We start from the raw sequence: 21891 nt of genomic DNA on the forward strand, positions 1-21891 counted from the left end.
GCCAGCACCGGCCCAAAAAAATCGGTGCTTTCTAAAGAAAATAAATTGTGATCCCTTGGACTTTTCTCACTTTAGTGGATTTTAGTTCAAAGCCTAATCCACTGAGGAGTGAGGAAATTCCTAAGTGCTTCGTACCGATGAATGTACTTACCCCACAGCATCAGGCATAGTCACTAGTAATCCCTGGCTCTGGGAGGAACTCAGAAGTCAGATCCAGATCGATCCAGTATGTCTCACAGTCTGAACCTATGTAATGTAGGTTAGGTCGTATCACCCTAGCTTGTATAGCTACAAAAAGACACCAGTACTTAGGCAATGAGTGGGAATTCATTTTTGCAGCTGTGCTCTGATTTTTCACTCTTTTCCTGAATACAGCACCTCTCGAGGGGAGGTGAACAGCATCGCTAGAAGAGGGTAGGCATTTGATCAGCAGAGGAGAATGGGGCAGAAAGGCTTTTGTGCTTTTCAGAGGTCACTGATGTTTCCTGATGGTTTTTTAGCTTGGGTTACATCACTGATGTCCTGCCGCTTTTTGTGGCGTGTTCGTTTGCCGTGAGCTGCTCAGTGACGTTGGTTGAAGCAGCACCAGAGGAGTTGTCAGCAAGATCATGCCTCTTGCAGTCAACTCTGATGGCTGCGTCAGGACCTCATGCAGAGGCCGTGGTGGTGGGAAGCGCTGCAGCTCCAAAGTAATTAACTTGTTCTTTTATTGCTCTTCCTCCTTCTCACTTTCTGTGCAAACAGCACAGTATGAGCTGGCCCTTCCTCAGGACAGTCTCTTTCATGCAAAGTGCATCTCAAAATGTTTTGCAAAGATAAAATGTTCCAATAGAGCATTAAACAGAGAAACAGGAAGACAGAAAAGATCTTTTGAGAGAAGGTTTGAAAAAAAGGTGAAGGAACAGCAAAGTAGAAAAATGCATGGAGAGTCTTCAGATGGTGAGAACACAAAAAAGTCCTTGCGAAGCCAATTTAATTTTTTTTTTTTTTTTTAATGCAGTACAGTCAGCTAGGTCAGTTAGTCAGAGCGGCAGGCTGAAGGTCTGGATAGTGCTCTGTATGGGTATGGTTGCCTCTGAGGTTCTGGCCTGGAAAGGGCATGTCGAGGTGACACGGCTTGGCTGGTGCTTAGTCCGGTTGAGCCTCCAGAGCTCAGACCCATTCCTGCTGCTCCTAGGCTATGAGACAGTACAGCGTTAGTGGATTTAATGGCTTTTCTGCCTTAGAATACAGAAAAGGCTGGGAAATTGCATATTATTATTATTATTATTATTATGATTGCTTTGATCATTCTTGGTATGATTCCCTGTACCTGCTCAGAGGCTGTAGGTGGTAGAGTAAGCAAGCAGCTTCTTGATGCCCCAGCTCTGCTGGAAAGTCTGCCAACAGAGTTGCTGTATCTACTTCAAGTGTGTGTAGGGGATGCTGTCTGCTTGGCTTCACTGTGTCTTTTCTGCTTTAGTATTCCTTTCAGGTGTACCACAGCGTGGGGAAGTTTGACTGAAGGAACTGATACAATCCCAGCCTGATACAATTCCATTCTGAAATGCAGAACTTTTTCTGTTGTTACGAAATCAATCAACAAAGAAATGTTTTATCCGGCTTTCTCCCCTGATCTTCATGGTTAGAAACTGTAGCTGGCTCTTTTTGTCCTCACCAAGACACTGTAATTTATGTATTGAAGTGCATGGCTGGATGCAGCTCACTCAAATTATGCATCAAACAGAGCTGTATTTTACGGCTCTGAAGATGAGTCTTTCTGAAATGCTTAGATTCACCTTGTTGTCAATGGGAAGTGGTAGGTGACGGTGAAAACCTCCAGAGGGAGTTCTTATTCATCTAAGTTTGAGCATGAGTTAGGTGTACGTGACCTTTTCTGATGTCCTTAAATCCATTTATCTTTCTCCTTTTGAGTATTTAGGGAACTTAGGGACTTCCTCAGAAAGGCCTGCTTCGTTACAGTCCTAAAATACAGGCAGAGAGCAGTTAAATGAACTAAATCCCACCCTAGAAAATCAGATCCTCATCTGTCCAGCTGAGATCTTCCCTTTAAAACTTTACATACAGAGAACACTGGTATACTAAGAGCCAGGACAAAAACAAAACCCTTTGCTATGTGGACAGATAGCCCTTTCCCCAGAAATGCTGGCTTTCCCCTGGTTCTTTGCCAAGCTCCCAGGGGAAAGCAGCGAGTAGCGATACCTTCCTGAACCTGGCCATGTCGTCTTAGTGCCTGGATTTGTACTCCGCTTGTAGCACTGCCTTCAGCACGTATTTTGTCTTGTACTTTTTTGTGAACGCAGTGGCTGAAAGCTAATGAGTTTGCAGGGTAACATTTTCCGATACTGAAAAGGCTTCTGCACTACAATTTACATAAACATTACTCTTTAATAATGGCCAACACTGCAAATAGGAAAAGTCTTTAAAGACTTACTGAGCCAATATTTAACTTCTAATTCCTCCATCAAATAAAAGCCACTTGTAAATGCAAGGACCAGCTAAATGATTTTTAAAGCTCAATTCACCCCACCATTAGATGTTTTTGAAATACTGTTAGACCACTATTAGACCTAGAATTCTCCAGATACCTCTAGTCTTTTTAATTACCTGCAGTCATTACTAAGAGTAGTTACTGCAAAGTTCATTCATTCTCTCCATGCTTCCTACTAATCCACTTAGGAACTTTGCCATTGAGCAACCTCAAGAGAGGTTATCTTTAATGACAGCCCCATGGAATAACGGGCTATTCATTTCCCTAAATGTCACTTGTATAATATTAATATATTCACATGCTAATAAAAGGACAAGCGCCTCACGCACTGCTTATCTGTGATATGAAACGCTGGCATGGATCAGCTCTGTCTGTTAATAGTTAACATTTATCATAGAATCTTTTTAATGTTTATGAGTCAGCTCTTTGTTTAGGACATAACTGCAGTGAGGTACATTAAGTACACGGATAATGTCCAAGGTCAGCTGGTGATGTCTTCTCGTGTCCAGGGACTGCTGCTGGGAGTCAGGGTGCATGAATAGCCAACAACAAATCCTGTAACACAGGGCCGGATGAGAAAGTTGAACTTGATTTTAAAGGCAATGAAATTTGTACATACCTCCTGATAAAGAAATAGTTCTGCAAGCACTGGAACTGCAAAAACTTGTTTTCTTAGAGAATTGTGTCTAGAGGCTAATGACTTCTGGTCTTTACAAAGATGCAAGCTCCACTTGCAGCTTCTCTAGGCAGAGCAGTTACAAGGTGGTGAGGTGTGCCTGTGCCTGTGTGTATGTGTGGTTCTTCGGATGCCTAACAGCACTTTTCCTTCTGCGAGGAGGACCATGCTGTTTCTTGCCCTGAGCTCACATGATCTAGTTCCCCAATTTCAGCGAAGTGATTTTTGGTTTACAGAAGTATTGGTAAAATCAGATTAAACCCATAAACTGTGGCAACTTGGGCTTGATTCAGTTGCCCACAGAGAGCCATCTGTGACATTTTAGATGCCATAGGGTTCCTGAGACATTGTATGGCACTGGTAGATATCAAAAGGGCCCATAAGAAACCTGCAAATTTCTTACCTGGTAACTGGGAAGCAGACGATGCATAAGGGCATCTCAAACAGCACTGAGCTGAGCTGAGCCTGAGTTCTCCACTGTCTGTAATGGGATCTTGGGCTCTCATACCTCCAAATATGCACGTACAATTGTACAATTAGGTATTTTAATGACAACTCCCACCTTGCCTCCCCCCTGCTTTTTTTTTTTTTTTTTTTTTTTTTTGGATTGCTTAAATCAGGGGCAGTGAACTGCAATCTAGAAAGGGTTTTGTGCCCACATGGATCTCACTGTAGGGCCAGAAAAGCTTTAAGTGCCAGACCAGGATTTCCAAATTCAAGTCTTGTTCTGGACTTTTACCCTCCCTGCAACTCCTACCCTCTCCCAAAAGCATATCACTGCACTGGCCAGTACAACCCCTGTTTTTCATTGATACTTATGCCTTTTGCTGATATAATCAGTTGTTTGTTTTGTTCAGATTATATGTATGTGCATTTTTCTGTGTGCAGCCGACAGCCTGAATGTGGCCTCCAAATTGTAGAGTCTGTTCTCAGCTATGTAGTGCATTTCCTCACTTTCATTGCTATATTCACATAATTAATGAGCTAACACTATTCTCTATAATAGTTACCGATAAATTCCCAGATCAGAGTTTCTCTCCTTATAATACACATCCAAAGTGCTGTTCGAGGCATAATTTTGTATTAGGTCTTTTCACAGACATACTCTTGGCTGCTGTTGCCCCTGTATTAGATGATCCACTTGCGAGTACAGGATATACTCGAGGCAGAGCTACCCCGGCATCCTTACCTGTGATGTCTTAACGTTGATGTAATTTTCAAAAGATAGGTTTATAGCTGTTAGATAATCAAAACATTATAAACCTGATGCCCATGTACTCTACAACCATTTAATACCATTCTGTCAGAGCAGAAGTGCTTTAAAGTGAGTACAAATGTGATCCGAGCTGATTTTAAAGGCCCATTACACTGCCAGAGCACTCCAAAGTGGCCTAAGTGTAAAGGAAAATCAGGACCTCCATCACAAAGATAAACTATCCAGTAAAAAGATCAATCTCATCCCCACAAAACAGCAGAAGCAACGATAGTAGAGACAAATCTCATCAGGGGCCTCCTGTCTGAAGCCTACAGAGCTGGCTGCGGAGCAGACAGCAAGAAAGGAAAACAGACCCAAAGCACAAGACAGATCTCACACAGAGCTGCCTTTTACCCAGGGAATCTAGCACAGCTACTGCAGCCCATCTATTTATGTATGTCGGATGAAATATTCCCAAAGGTGGTCTCTATCTCTTTAGAAGGCAATTTTTTTTCTCTCTTTTTTTTTTTATACAGTAATAGATTCTGAGCTGAGAAAAACCTAAACCAGTCTAAGGAAAGAAAGTTCATTATCATTCAGAGAAGTGAGAAGTTTTTTGATAATTTTAGCATCTCAAAGGTCAATGACTGCTGCTTCTTTTTGTCCCTGAGAGGTAACATTGCTTTTTCCAGCAGTGTCCCGGTTCCATCTGAATCAGAGGAAATCTATGAACTGTGTGATAACCTTAGCTAATTATTCAGAGACTGGTAACGTAAAATGGTATGACATCAGCACCAAGATAGAATAATTCTGATAACGTATCGGCTCCTGGGTATGCATCTACACAAGCCAGCCTAGGAACATATACTCTGAGAAGATCAGCTTTTCATCTCAACCCTATAATGAAATGCAGTTTCTGTCACCAACAAAGAGTGAAGAAATAGCAGCTGTTCCTGCCTCTTTCTGTGATCTATTCGCATTTCGAAGTGCTGGGGGGAAAAGAAAGTGGATTCCCCATCGGTTCAGAGTCTGATAATACCAAAGGTAAATAATCACAGGTTAGCTTTGGCCAGAGACACCAAAGATACACAAAAGGGACAAAAACTCTTTTTCTTCCGAAAACAGCGATGCTAATGGCAAGGGCAATTTTCACAGGCTTTTTGATTGAGGCAGAGTTTAAATAAGTTGGATCTGATTCTGACAAGTACTAAACATGCACTTTGTAATACATGAGGAGAGTCCTTCATTGACATTAACATCAGATCCTTTGCTTTTGGTGTCCCTTGACTGCAGTCAAGGATGCTAAAGCATAAGACTGAGAGACAGAGAGGCAAATAACTCTTCACTGGAAGTGCTTATCTCCTTGTAGAAAGTGGAGCTTTGCAGTTTTCTACACTCTTACCCTAAAGCAAGCATGTCATATATGCTATGTTATGCAGCCGTGCTTCAGACCACTTATAAACTACAATTCCCTTATTCCTGCCTCCTTGGGTTCTCCTTTATAGTTTCTTCTCAGGTTTTAAAAAGAGAACTCAGGCTATGGATAGTTATGCTTTGTGATACAAATTTATATGTCTTTATCCAAATGCAATTCTTTTTTGCTATTGCTTTTTGACTGTATTTCAGATCAGAAGAAGCCTGACAGACAAGCTCTTCCAATGTTGCACCTTTGAGGCTTGGAAGCTCAAAGTTCTGCTGAAGTATAAACCAGAGCAGTAAGAGAAGATGCTTGCTCCAGCCATTTGGTGGGATAGGGTTGTCTGTGAAAGGCAATTCATCTAGGTCATACTAGATTTCTGGATTATGGTCTCCAGCCCAGGCTCATGCTGACTACAGGCAAGACTACTACCCAGGGCTAGACAGCACAGAGAGGGTAATGCAACAGCTAGCCACGTGTAAGTTGTGTCATGAGTATAATGGTTGGTATTTTGTCAGTCTGATCAATTTTAATCTTAGATTTTTCCCTTTCCTGGTTTTCAGTTTTTGCCATCTTGGAAAACCTTACTCTTATTTTCAAGAATCACCCAAGGTGGAGGGCCAGGTCTGTGGTGGGAGAGACAGGCTGCACTTGGAGAACAGGACCCGTCTTGGTGTCTCCGATGAGACCTCTCCATTGCATTCCCCAATGTCTTTTCTTGTGTGCTAGGCTATTTGAGAGCTTTTCCAGTGAAAGATGCTATAAAAAAGATGTTATTTCCTAAAGACTTGTTGTTAATCAGTAAAACAGAGCAAAACTCCACACATCACTGTTTGGAAGACTCAAGGGATAATGGAGAAAGATGGTTTAGCAGTTTTGGGATGGTGGGCTAATAGCTGCACGCTGGGGATGATTCACTTCTCATATAATTTTATTCATGTGCAGCTCCATGGGCACCAGTGATTCACATGAGTGGCATGAAGGAGAGAGCCCTGTAAGGAACCAGGACCCCTGTAAGGAGCAGTCAGCCACAAACTGATTTATTCCCTTCGCTCAGTCTGGAAGATAGTTTTCTTGAGCCAGGTTCCCAATACTGAAATGCATGAAATTATTCTGTTTGGCGGCTGTTTCTTATTGTTAGCAGAAGAGCTACGGAAAATGAATTTGTGATTTGGTTTATAATCTCTGTTTCAAGTTGTCCTTCATAACTAATTGAAGGAGTTCAGCTGGTGCCAGTTTTTCACCCTCTGCAACAACAACAAACCCATCACTGCTTTGAATCTGATTTTTCATAGATTTACTATTCCACCAGCTTTTTATGATACGACTGTTTGTTACTTTCTCATAATTTACACACATACATATATGCATACATACTAGTAAGATGCTGGGTTTCTTGGTCTGCAGTCCTGACTGTCAGTACAAGGTAAATTCATGTCCCTGGTTATGGTCACATGAACTATGAAGGACTTGACATCTGGAAGCAAGAAAACATCAAAGAGTGCTATTTAGTCAACCTTTTAAGTTTTGGACATGCTGTAGTGTAACGAATGCAAAGTCCTCAGCAAATAACATCACAGATGAAGGAAGGATTTGATTTAGTATTTCTGTTGCCCTTAAGCTGACATAACTGTTTTTAATTGGTATAAATTGGTTAACAATAACAAATGAGTTATTATTATGCATCAGTAATGAATTCCCAGAAAAGAAGTTGAATATATGAGTATGATTATTATTTTTTTTCCCCTAGTAAATAGAAAAGTATGGGAATTAGTTCTAAAGATTCACAAGCATTCAATGTGAGGTGTATACTGGAGCCTTTCCCCCGTGGTTATTTGTTCCCATTAAGCCCAGCTCAGTAATGACCGAAGTCTTCAGTTTTACCACTTTCTAGCTATTTGCTAGTCTATCTGAGAGAAGACTGGTTGTCTCAATCCATCAACCGTGCCAAGTTAAATGGATTCACACAGCACTTTTCATGTCAAATCACTTCACAAAGGTAAGAGTATTAAATGCCCAGGATAGCTCTAAACCCTACCAGTGTACTTTTGGTAGGCTACAGCAATAACCCCATGGAGGCTGGAATCCCGTGAACTTGCTTGACTGCTTTGACATATTCTTTGTACAAATGCCAGAGACACTGCCTTACAAAAAGGTATATCAGAATTCAAAGTTATCGCTTGAATTAAAGCAAAAGCATCACACTTTTCCCAAAATAAATTCTTATCAAAATATTGTTCCTGTTTTCTATCATGCAAGCTGTGATATTATACTTCCTGGCTTCCTATTCATCAAAGTGCACTAAGTTATTAGCTGATACCATAATAATATTTCTTTTTAAAATTTGTCTTTAATTTACTAATATTCCTGTTGATTCTGTATGTTGCTCTATATCTAAAATAACACTTTTGTGCTTGGTGAAAGGACAGAGGTCTAAAACCAGAACAAGCAATACAGGGTCCAGGTACTAAAAATTAACTGTGCTAGTGATACACACATTTCAAACTAATTCTAACACTGCCTTACGACTGAGTCTTATTTTCCTCTATTTCTTGCCTTTGCATGGGCTGCAGAGATACAGGTGGGCATATAGAGGCTGCAGCAGAGAAAGCCTGCACGTTGCCAGAGGCCTGCGAAGTCTCAAGAGGCGTAAATGCTTCCTTTCTCTGTTTTTATTCATGCTATATCCCATGGTAGGATTATAAGGCCAGAATTTATCCCTTAAACCTTACCAGGGCATTTGAGTTTCTGTAGTATATCTCTGTTCTTAACCTGGGAAAAAAATGATAGTATTTGAAACTGCCATCTGTAAGTAAGGTGGTAACCAGCCTGGAGCCCAAGTTTGTTTGCTGCTATAGGAAGTCAACAGTCATATACGAATATGCCTCTTCTCTTCATTTATCCCTCCCAGCTGTGCTATTTTATATGTTAAATATATTCTTTCATTCATTTAATCTTATTCTGGAAGACACTGAAGCATTTCTAAGAGGGCATTTAATTTCATTAGCTTTTCTGAAAACAAAAGCACAGCATGAACATCTAAGTCGAAAAATTAAATTACTAGATGCAACTCAGAGGAGGGAAATACCCTGATACCATCTTTACAGACCACAGACTCTTTATAAACTCATCATTGTGGTAACTAAAATTATAGCCACAGTCCCAGTGACTAAAACTTTGTGCAAGGAGGAGCAAGACAGGGTGACTTACCGCTGCGGTGCTTTGTGTGTGTCAGGAGGACAAGGCTATATCTGAAATTAAAAAGAGCTATCAAAGCAGTCTCATATGGTCCTCTTCTACTAATCAAGTAGTTTCACTGTAATACTGAATATTGTTCCTCTCTGAGATATATTTTTTTTCCTTTTATCTAGAATAGTGTCTGAAAGCCATGGCTGCCCAGCTGTTTTCCTCTCCAGTAGCTGAAAACCCTGAGATTGACTTATTTGCTTCTGAGTATAACTGAAATGATTGAATGCTATTTCTCCTCTGAATAATGCTAATAATCGGCTAGATGCATGCAAATTTCAGGAAATCTCACATAAAGTTTATAAATTTAGATTTTATACATATTTTAAAGGTGTATTGTTTTGCTTTAGCCGGTGGGAGTTCATCACCAAGGTCTTGCAATTGGAAGAAAAATAAGTTCCTTTTGAATCCACTTAGAAATAGTAGTATACATCCACAGTAACTCAGCTGGAATCGAATTAATTCCTCTGACATGACATCAGTTACAAGAAATAAAAACCTTACTCAATAAACTTTACAAATTAAAGCTCTTGTAGATATTTATGGCTCTACTTTCAACATTATTGCTTAAATTTCACCCACAAAATGCTGATATTCATCAGTTGCTCAAGCAAAATGTGTTTACACAAGCAGAGGAGATTCTTGGATGGGTAACAAGATTTGCATATAAACACAGGACATCACGGGTAAAGTGTCCTGTGATTAATGCAGGAGACGATTGGGAGTAAAGTAACCTGGTTTGTAGTTTTTCTACCATCATGCCAATCCTGTAAAGCGCTGGCTGCTCTCAGCACCACCCCAACCCAAAGCTGTGGTCGCTCACCCTATTGCACGTAGTACAAGAAGCAGCAGCGGATGTCGCAATTAAAACACTGGATATCAGCGCTGATGAGGCAGAGACAACCCTAGCCCTGATGAGTGCTGAGGAGCAGCGAGGCGCAGCCTGGAAACAGCCCCAGCACCTTCGTTACGGGGGTGTCGGAGCGGAGCGGAGCTACAGCCAGGGCCCAGTACGATATACAGCCTGATGGTAGGACCGTTCAATGTTATTTTACTTAAAAGCTAAGCAGGGTGGTAGCTGATGGTAAAATTGCTGGTCATACGTGCATTCACTCAGCCACGAATTTAAAGGGAGTTGCATGGATAAATCCTCGTCCATTCAGAGCAAATCAAAGGAAGGATATCTGGTTCTTATCAAATGGTCCGAGTTCCGTATTTCAGTGAAAATTTTCATGCAAAAACATACTGGATTTTTGGCCTTCTTTGGGACTTCTGGGCTGGAGATATTGTCGCTTTTGATTATCAAAAATGCTAATAATAGAAGAGTTGTCAGCAATGAGAATGGGACAGCAGTGGTTAAACACGGACTGGTGACAGAATGTCGTCTCATAATATGAAGTCTAATTAGCATTAATATATTCTTTGAGCTAAATTGCACTCAGTGTTTTGCATACATAAGTACAGGAAAATATCACTTAATAGCTTCACAGATCAAAGGACTCTGTGTAAGACCTGTGTCCCTGCTACAGGCAGAAGCGGCAGCTCCGGTCGGGGTTTGCGGCCCCTCTTCCGAGGGACGGAGGTGAACGGGGGGGACCGGGAGGAGGTGGGGGGACCTGAGGGTGCGGACGTGAACCCCGGATGCCTTACGGATCTGCGCTCTTTAAATAGCAGAGATGGCTGAACACAGACATCTCGCACAAATTATTTCTACCTTTGACGCAATCACGTGAACCAAAAAGGCTATACCTGAGGCTGGTTTTAGAGACTCTTTGCTCAGAATATATAATAAAAATACAGGATATGTTGTGATAGTCTTCATATTATCCCTATTCTATATGCATTTTAGATGTCAGAAAACAATGATCTTATCTGTTTGTTGCAATGAGTTTAATATACACCATGTAATTAATAGAATATAATGCTTGTAAAGTGTTTTGAAAATGTAAAGTGCAATTGCTAAGGGCTGTTATTGTAATGGATGGCTTAATTTTTTCATAAAAGATATATGGCAGACAGTTATAAAGCAATATCGTGAAAGACAAGGAGCACTTATTAATTTGATGGTAACAAATAAATAATGGATAGCCATTGTTGGAAGCTTTTGCTTCTTTGGGCAGTGTTATTTGTTCCTTAATTTATTACTTCTTTTTCCCAAGATGTATATGGCTCCTTGCAGGCCTGAGTGGGATGGACGGACGGAGGGAGATGGGGACGAGGGGGAAGAGGAGGCTGCAGACCACCACCACTGGTATGAATATTTGGTTAGTCAAAGAGGAACGTGTCAGCCCTTTATGTTCATTTTTAGGGTTTCCCTGTGCTGTTTGGTCCCTGTACTCGGGAAGAAAATACAATAGTGGAGCAGCTCCGATGGAGCAGGAGAGCCTGTCGGTGGGGTGGGTGTTTCGGGAGGAGGGAAAGGGTGGGCAGCGTGCCAGGCGTGGGCGGGCGGGAGTTTCCCATAAATCCTTTTAGGGTGCATTGGTGGGAAGAGGTGGGGGAGACATGACTTAAGAGTCGGATTCTTACGTAAAATACAGGCAAACCTGAGAGGAAACCATAATTTTTGTGCTGCGGAGTTCTTCTTTAGGCATTTATTTTCACAAAGGAACAAACTCTTTTCCCATTAGATCAGCTGGGTGAATTTCAAGATGTTTTAAACTGTATCCTTCTTCTCAGTCCCTTATTAATGAAACTTTTTTTTTTTTTTTAGTTTGCTTGTTCGCTTTTGTTCTGTCAGCAGGAAGTTATTCTGTCACAAAGTTAGTCCTTACTCTTCGTGAGTGCTCTTTAGTCACCAACCCCTCCGCATGGCTTGGCCGTGAAGTTGCTCTCCTGTAATCCCAGGCTCTTTGCAAATCCCCGCTGAGCATCGCTCCGTATCCCTCAGCCGGGGAGCCGCATTTCTTAAAGATTCATTTTACTTCTGATAAAACCCCAAAGACCTGCTCTTGCTCTCTTGAATCAATAACACACCCTCCAATTTACCGAGCGCAGTAAGCCCAGCGGAGGGGTGAGCTGATGCTGCTGTTTCAGTTTAGGTATCGGTCAGTCTGTCTGTCTGTCTCGGACTTGGCAGTTGTCAGCTCATCCGAGACGTGCTTTGGGAGCGATCAGTTGGTTTTTCCGCCTTTTGCATCACAGCTCTGCTGCCGCTGCCGCCGCCTGCTCTTGCAGCGCTGTGGCCCGGCACAAGGCTAGAAATAGAGTGAAATTTTGGGGGCGCAGGGCTGCTCGCCCGCCTGAGCCCGAGGCTGCCGGGGGCTGTCGGGCAGCGGTCGCAGCACGCCGTGCTGGAGGCCAGCGTCCTCCCCAGGCCATGGCCGTGCTTGGAAACGGCGCTGAAAGTGGCCCTCAGCGGTGTTCCCGTCGGGTTGGGAGAGGCGTGTCGTCTTAACGTACACTGGATGCGTACAGGTGTATTTTGCATCAGGGGAAAATATTCTGGCAGTGAGGAGGGGAGCAGCTTTCACTCCTGGAGCAAAGGGAGCGCTGCCAGAGGCTCGCCTGCCTGGGAAAACTGTTCTCGGTGCGGCCTCAGGACACGAGTAAATGTCCATGGAAACCAGAGGGCATCTCGCAGGCCATTAGCATTGTGCTTAACATTCGGGGGTCGGTCGGAATTGCTGACAAACTCAAGTAGCAGGCAACTAAAAGTCAAGCTAAAAGCCGTTAAGGGGAAATGCAAAAATATTTTTTCTAATTGTTTGCGACCTAATGTGGTTCAACTGAATTTTAAGTCCTTCTAGAGGGTGACCTTCCTCTTCTGAAGTAAACTCTTCCCTTTCTTCCCAATAGTGTTCTTGTTCTGCTGTGAAAACCAAAGCATTTTCATTTAAGGGTCTGTGGGGACCTTCAGAGTAACCCAGTTGTGTTAGATGTGCATACTTAAAAAATTTTCAAATTTTCCTGTTCTTAAAACTGATAACTTATTAATTATCTGATAGAAGGAAATCCATTGTTAAATAGCCCTCAGGCACAAGTTTACAATGCTTTTAAATTGAAAGAGAAACTATTTCTTCTGTCATTTCCCAGGGCTTGTAATCTATGTTCCACTAATTAACACACTGTTTGAATTATACATTAGCTCTTATTCTTGCTACTATATAGCACACTGACTGATCTGCACTTCAGTTTTTTCCCTTTTAGCCATCAGCCCCTGGGAATCAGACTGAGGTTTTTATGTGGTACCACAACGGTCCAGCTGGGGTGATAGACCCTCTGTCTTAACTGTTTTCAGCTCCATTTGAACAACTGGAGCAAAAGGAGTATTTTTGTGCTGTGGACTTTTTTCTCTTTTTTCCCCTGTTTCCTGTTTTGTTTTGTTTTCTCTTAGGCTAAAAAGCAGCCTGTTAGTAGTAGAGCTCTAGGGGTAGGATGGTTTGTGCCGTTCTCTGGCTGTAGTTAAGGAAAACTTCAAGTCAGAGCCAAAAAGAGTCTAACAAATCTGATAAACATAGACCTGAGAAGGGAATTAGCAAAGGGGAAGAGGGGTGTCTGTGCCTATCCTGCAAGGCAGATGCCTGCTAACCCAGCAGCAGTTGCTTCCAGAGTTTTAAGGGTCTTGTCACCTTTCCGCAGGCATCACATACCCCACGCCTCTTGCAGGTAACACTGTGTACCCCCAGCAGTCCCCTCCAGAAATAAAACCCGGGCAGCAGCAGACTGTGTGTCAAAGGTAGGTATGTGGTAACTCTTAGCCCCGCAGACAAGTGTCAAAAAACCTGACAAATATTAACCAGGGCTTCAGAAGAGCTTAAAGCTGTTTGATCTTTCATCTGCTGGCTTACAGTCTGGTTTATATTTGGACCATTAGCATGTTTCCCCTTCACAAAATAAATATCCCTGTTAGTGTAATAACATCTGATTTATAAATACTTGCATTTGGGGGTTCAAGTGTACATGTATCACATACACATCCATGTTTGCACATGGGTAGTGCTTGAAGAGCACTACATATATAAATATATATGCATGTGTGAATATACCATTCCAGCCTGTACTGATATATTTTGGTGCTTTTTTAAAAAATCCAGAAACTATTTATTTGTAACCAGAAAAAGAGGTTGCATACAGAGACTTTTTTCCATGGTTACATTTGTACATACATGCATACACAGAGCAAATGAATATTTGTGAAGTGGTAAAGTATTCTTAATTTTGAACTACGTGAAACAGACTCATCTTTACTTTTATCGATTTGTCAAAATTTGTGTTCTTTCATATTTTCTGCTGACTACCAGGGTTTTTTAATTGCTTTTAAAGCTAAAAACGGAGCTCTGCTAGTGTTTTTCAATCAACTGAATATGGAAAAGAGACATTACATTTGCTGAAATCCAAAACATTTTCATAATGTATCTCATACATCTTCTTAATGGTGCCAGGAAGTTGTGCCAACAATTTCAACTGGTGTAAGATTTTCTCCAGACCTTCAGTAACTTTTGTTCTCTGAATTCCTCGTAGCCCCAGCAGAGCAGCAGGCAAGTGCTCTGCTTGCTTTTTTATGTGTGTTCTGGCAAATCTTCTCATCTGAAGCTCTCTTCTGAGCAGAACCCCTTTGTCATGTTCTCCCTTCTCTTGAATATAACAATTTCAGATTATTTTCTTTTCAGACACTTTTTGTTCCCTCTTCTAAGCCTTATCAACAGCATGCCTTGGATTCTTTAATTTTACAGATTGTTATAAGTGATATTAAAAAGACTAGACTCAACATGGGTAAGCACAAAATCTCAGTATGATTTTGTGTTGCGAAGGTGTAGCCTGCATAAAAAATGTGAGAACATCATATTAGTTATTTGACAGATTGGGGTCTAAAGTGTCAGTATTTTTGTGTTACAACAGGACAGATATACTTACTGAATCAATGGCTGCCTCTTTCTTAAAGCTTTAGCTCAGGTCTGTACCAGAAAACTGAGCAGTCACCTTCATCTACTTGGCTTCTTGCTCTATGGATTCTCCAATGTCTGATAATGTGACTGAGCTCGCCCAACAGGCTTTCCCTTAGTCCATTAACTAATTCAAATCTGTTCCCTCCACCGCATTGCCAATTTGCATGAAATTAATGGGATTTAGTAACTTTGAGGTTTTTTTTCACTGAAATTGGCGAACATTGAAAAGATACAAAGAGGCAGGAAATTATACACAAATGAGACAGACGAGATTGTGTCAGCTCCACTTCCATAGGAAATCAGGCATGTAATCTGTAAAATTTGCTTTCTTGTAATATAAGAACCATTGCTGTTACAACTCCTAATGAGAAAATGCAATCCCCTTTTCTCATCCAACTTGCTTTTACTCATTAGAAGGTCAGCTGAGTTTCTGTCATAGCCAAGGAATCTAAATAAGTAGGCTTCCACAGGACTGACATCTTGTCCTTGAAATTAAAATACATATAGGATATTTTTTTCACTTCCCTTAGGAAGCAGATTTATCTTGTTCATAGCAATAATACAGGGCCCAACCAAATATGAGTGTCCCTTACTCTTGTGAATATTATGTTGCACAGTTGGGCTTTAATTTTTCTCATGTCCTTGTAAAGCCATTCCATACCTCATAATATCAGTCCTATTTCTGGATCACTCACATCTTTCTTCCCAAATGCTACTTTGAAGAAAACTGCTTCTGGCCATGAACTTTTCCTTTTGGGATGTGATGAAGGGCTGTGACGTGGGACCTGGTTCTGCATTTGTTGTGAAAGAAAAAGCAGCACACAATAGGCAAGGTTGTCACCCTGCGCGAATATCTGAAGTCACCTAAACCTCCGACACATCGGTGTAAACCACAATTACTGCAACAGGGTCTTTTTGGTGGAAAACATGCCTTTAAGAGGCTGTATGTACTAAAGAACATTTTCTGTCTAGAACAGGATTATATCCCTGCCAAATAATGGGGCAAACTTCTGGTAGGTTTATAGCTGCATACAGGTAAAAAATTGTCTGATGCAAAAAACTTCCAGTTCAGCAACCAAAAGGGATTGATAATTCACCAGATAACTGATGTAAGCCAGAGTCAGTTAATGGTGTTCAGTAGCAACAAAACAGTCCCTATATTACCAACAGGAGAGATAACTTTAGAGTTGTTATGAATTAATCCAGTTCTTAAACTATCAGTTTTGCTTATTTTCATCAGATGATAAGATATTTCTTCACAGTCTCACAAATCTCACTCACCTTTTTGTCATCTTGATTTGTTCCTAACAGCTCAGATTCTGGTAAACTTTCAAAAGCCCTTGCACTAACTCTACCTACCAAGGCGTGCCTGATTCACAGGCACCTGCCTCTTGTGTCTGCTGGATCTGTACGTGCAAAGAACTGAGATTCCAAAGTTAAACTATTAACCAGTTTCTGTAATAAGGCTTAGCATAAAAGTGAGGAATCAATGAAATATAGCTCTGGTTTTGCACCATAGTTTATCTAGAATCTGATCTGGGATTAAATTGCAGAAATACAAGTAAATTAATATTATCTATATTGAAAGTGCAATATCATTATTTAGGGACTGACTAATATGTCTCATTGTTTTTATTCGCTAGGAAAAGAAAGAGAATCTGCCATTTCTGCTGCTCTTTCTGTTGGTGTTACCACAATAAATTCTGCATATCATAGTTTGCACTTACTGCTCTTTTTAAATTTACTCTAGCACCTAAAGACTTCCAATTGAAAAACTCAGTTGTATATCTGAATAGCACATGCTGGCACTAGTGCCGTGGTGCAATAATACAAACTTTCACTAGTCCAAGTGGTGTTACAGCTTCAGTGTTTTGGTGCACAAGGTGCTATTGTGTGTTCAGAACATTACAGTTAGTTTTTATACACATATTAGAGAGATGTGTTTCTAAATCAACATCACTTACCAAATAATTTGAAGTATTTTTCTACTTTATGTGTGTAATTGCTTATTTTACTATAACAGACATCACTGTCATCAAATAATAATCTCAGTTTTAAGGCTAGTAGGTTCACATATTATGTCAAAAGCTGACTTATTTATACACCATGTCAACTTCATTCTCACAGTGGAGTTCCCTTTAGATAATGGATTCACCTAAGAGATTGGAAAAAGCATAATTATAGCTCATTCCACACTGTCTTGTATATGGAGAGTGAAAATGAAATCTGGAGAAAGAACATTATAAGCAAGAAGATATATATCTCCTAAGATAACAGATACTAAGCAATATTATTCTTCCCTTTTGTAAAACACTAATTCCTGCAAGTATCTTCCTGTTGAGGGTCAAAGAATAATTTCTAGTTAATTAGAATCCCCTGTTAATTACTTGTTATTTATTTTTTACTACCAGATTTTTCTTTTTCTCTTTAACACCAAGCAGATTTTTGTGTTGTGATCCCCTATATCAGCCGGAGCTAATTTAGACAATTTTATAGATGCATCTCCCATCTACTCCTGTTTGGTGAAACTTGCATCCGCCTTTCTGTTTTCCATAATCAAAAATCCTGTTCCCAAATACCTAATTACAGGAGGTGCTGTATGAAGAGGATATCTTGATCAGGTATTTGCTGATGGTTCCATTTGGCATCAAATAGTCCATGGCCTGGGTCATAACATAGCCTCACATTACAAGAAAACCCTTTGCCATTTCTTTGAATGTTACTATTGCTTTTGAGTACCTCATTTCTAAAAAAATAGGAGTGAACTCAATTTGCCTGAAACAGAAAATGGGGATGCAGCCCTATTATGACACAAATTATCTTTGCAACGCAGGGCACCAGAGCAAGAGCTGATCTCCCATTTCAAATTATTTTGCATAAAAGATAAACATTTCGTTACAAACATATACTTTTTTTGCAAGAGAACCTTCACATGTGTCTCTTTAGCATGTGGTTTCTCCCACAGGCAACTGAGCGTTTTTGTTTCTTCACCCCCTTATCCCTTTGATGGAAAGGCTATTTGTCACATCCACTGGGGTGGCTCTGATTTTCAGAAGGCTTCAGGGACTTGCACAGTTCCAGTCCTTCACATTTATAATGAGAAATCTTTTCAACAGAAATCTAATAGTGCAGAGCAGACTTTTAACCTGCTGTGATGATTGAGGACAGAAAAGGATACGAAACCTGTTCTACTTCGTGTATTAACTGTCAGTTTTCCTGTAAAATGTGTTCCCTGGTCCAATTTCACTTTGACAGATCAACTCCCATGGACCTGTTTCACCAATGCATGAACTATGTGAAGCAACTTCTTTTTGTATGGAAAAATGAGTCTACCACAACCAACACTTACAATACCAGCTTACATTTCTGCAGAAAAATAAGACTGTCTGCAGTAGGTAAGGTTTTCTGTGTCCAGACTTTTCTCACGCTTCAGCAAGGAAGATATCATTTGTGGCATATTTTAGCTTATTATCACCCAAGTTAGCTCCATCAGTCACAGTGGTTAACCGTGAAGTGCAGGTGAATCCTACAGAGCTGATGGAAATTATACTAAAACTAGTACTTTGGATTATAAGTGGTTTGAATTTCTGTGTATTTGCCTAAATTAAATGTTCCTTTAATTATCCAAATAATTATAAGTGTGCTTTCTGTTATGAGGGATTTCCTTTAACCAGAACTAAGCCTGGCCGCAAATGGTTTGAGGTCCTGTTAAACCAACTGGCAGAGCAGACTGTGCTCTATTATTTGATGAAGTGCAAAAAAAGAGTGCTCTTCTCACTGCTTGTAGGATTAGTTAGTATCTACATTACATTATTTTCACAGTATTTTTTCTCACCTGAATTTGATTAACAGTCTTCTATTTGCAAGAAGCTCTCTTGCCTTCTCCAGTCTTGATTAGCCGGAGAGAGTATTCACACTGCATGCTCAGTTTTATCTACACCTGGACATAAGTCAGGTATTCCTTGTTTGCCTTGTCTTGTTTTTGCGGCTTTAATTTTTGCCTTCATCCTAGCTGCATATAACCTGAGAAAATTCCTTTTCCTTTTCTTCTTTCATTTTTCCCATATTTGTGCAAAAATGTGTATTGACTTGAGCTACACATTCTGGTCTTTGCTGTTATCCATTGTTTGCTTATTCTCTTCATTTAAGCTTTCACACAACTTCCATGTTCTTTATTTGGGTTCTTTGGATGTTGAGAGTCGCAGAAGACATACCTGAACCACTCACCACCTTCTCTTCTGTTTCTGATTTTTCCCTTGCCTTAGTGAAGTGTTTGGGAAGACCAAATGGTCTTATTTTCAGCTGTGCCCAGTTCTGGCTGCTGGTGTCCTGTGGTCATTAGATTATGCAGAGCCAGTGCATGTCCTTCTTCTGTCCTCCTCTTGCCTGGCTCTTGGTGTGTTGGATGGCAATGTACCAATATAGTAGCACAGCACTCTATTAAGTCTGTGTCAATTAGTTATTGAAGCATTTTGCTATAGCTAATATTTTTTTTCCTTAGCTGTTAACGTAGGTGGCAGCAAGAGGATGTTAGGTAGGTGGTATAGGCAGGCTTGCAGCAGGAGTCCTCTTGCAACCTTTCAGGGTTAGGCTACAGTCCCTGTTAAGCAGTTTGATAGATACAAGCTAGTGACAGCTCTCCACGGTGATAATCATCTTATCTGGTTTACCAACTCCTGCAGCTCAAAGATGAGTGGGCTTATCTCTCAAATAACTAAGTCTGATCAATTAGTATTCATTAATATTCAACATCAGCATTAAATATCCACACATTACCAAAGGGGGGATTGTGCTTGCAGCACTCACATCCTCACTTTTCCAAAACTATGATCTCAGAAGTGCTCATATTTATATGCCACTTGTTTATAGCACTTGAAACACATAACTGCACTGCTGCAGGTCTCTCCCACCCCCTGCCTTGATTTGATGGTTTTAAGTCAGATCCTGACAAGCTTTCAAAGACAGTTTTACAAACTGTACCTAGCACACAGGCTGTGCTTCATCGGCCTCAGCAGAACACGTGTCTTGTGTATGATCAAATGCAAAACCAGAAATTGCAGTAGTTCGCTGCTAGCTGCTTTCCATACCACAGCCTAGTATGAATACAAACCATTCTGGGAGTAAGTTCATGATCAGGTAACTCACCCCATGTACAGTGCGGTCTGGACATGCATTGTACTAGGTGACTGAAAAATTAAATTTGGCCCATGCTTGTCATGTTCTTCCCTACCCCTCTGGTCAGATGGACTCCACCTAATCGTACTTAAACAAATCTTGCTCTTGCCATCCTTTCCATGCCCTAGGAATGGATGAGTATGTATCTTTGATGCACTTTAAAGAAATTTAAACAAATATCTCTCGAGTATGGTCCAAGTGATTCTCAGTATGGTGGATTGATAGTCCTTCTGCCTGACATTTCTATAATTCTACCAAAATCCTAAGTCCTGAAATAAACACCAAAACCTGTTTTTAAAGGAATCTGTCATTGCTTGCTCCTCAAGAGGTAGGTTTCTTCATAGTCTTATTACCATGATTAACAAGAGGAGAAAACCACATAAAATAAATGAATTGCCTCATCTTTCCCTATTATCCATTAAGATATAGTATCTATTTCCTCTCCATTAAGATTCCAGTAATTTTAGTAATGTCAGTCAAAAGAGACTTTAATTTCTGAAATGGGGTTTTGATAGTTGCAATAGAAGAGATTGGAACCTGAATAATTTTACCTTCAGGATAAAAAAAAAAGGAGCTTCTTTTTGTTTATTAGATAAGAGTAACAAACCCTGTGATGTGGTGATGTGTTAAAACCAGAACATGTTTAGACTGAGGTGCTGAGATAACTTCATTTCTGACAATTGATAAGATAGTTAAAAGTGTCAAGTTGTTTTGACTCCTAGTTCCTGAGATTTGCTGGAAGGTCAAGAGAGGTGACATTATGGCCCATAATGGTGATGTGATGTAAAGGTAAACTAAATAGTGGTTAGCTATCAGAACAGGGTATCCTGGTGTGTACTAGAGGACTCATATCATAGGAGGTGTTAACTGCTACATGAATTAAATAACTCAGGGATTGCTCTGTGATACAGTGCAGCCGAGAAGACTGTATTGTTTGATTTCCAATTCCGCAGTAAAGAAACTCATTGTGCTGACAAAGAAGTATGTCCTTCCTCAAATTTTAAGTTTAAAATCACAACCACTTTACACTTGCTGTAAATTTTTATGAGTTGGGGCATAGCCTTTTTATTTTAGTTGCACTGGAAAAAGAAACTGTCACCTAAAAGTTGTTTTTCCAGACATCATTTATTTATCTTACCTACCACCTAATTATCAGTAACAAGCTTCTTTTTTCCCAAAACAAGGTTTCTAGCCAAGAAGGTGTGCTCAGGTAACTTTCCATTTGATGAGTACTATAAAATGATCACATATCAATATATAATAAAAGTTTTGTGTAGACTATTAGGGTATATTTTTTTTTTTAATGACTTTAAAACCAGGCCATGACAGACCAGTTACCCTGACAGACTCAGGTGTTGTTCTCAAAGAATGGGCATGGTCCTCAATTTATCTTTCACATTTTTATGTCAATCAATGTAAAGAAATGAAAGCACTTTATACCCTTCTGGTTGAAAAGCCGGGTAGAAGCTAATCTTTTTTCATCATGGAAGATGAAGTGATCAATTGGTGAGTAAGAATTCAGAACAAATTCATTGGAAGTCATGCTTTCTGTAGACACTGGCAAGTAGTAGCCAAATTATGATGAGCTATGAGAAAAAATAGATTAAGTAGATTTTGAGTCATATCCTGAACTGTGACTCAGGTGTTGGTGTTTAGTCAGATAACAATACTTGCAATCCAACACAAAGTCCACAAGACCATAATGAAGACAAGTAAGTTGTCATTCTCCTTTATATTGCTAGGGTATACGTATGCATCCAGACCCATGTCTTTTATTGACACATGAGGTTAAAGGACAGACAA

The sequence above is a fragment of the Buteo buteo genome, chromosome 18 (genome assembly GCF_964188355.1).
Source record: "Buteo buteo chromosome 18, bButBut1.hap1.1, whole genome shotgun sequence".
Classification (NCBI taxonomy): domain Eukaryota; kingdom Metazoa; phylum Chordata; class Aves; order Accipitriformes; family Accipitridae; genus Buteo; species Buteo buteo.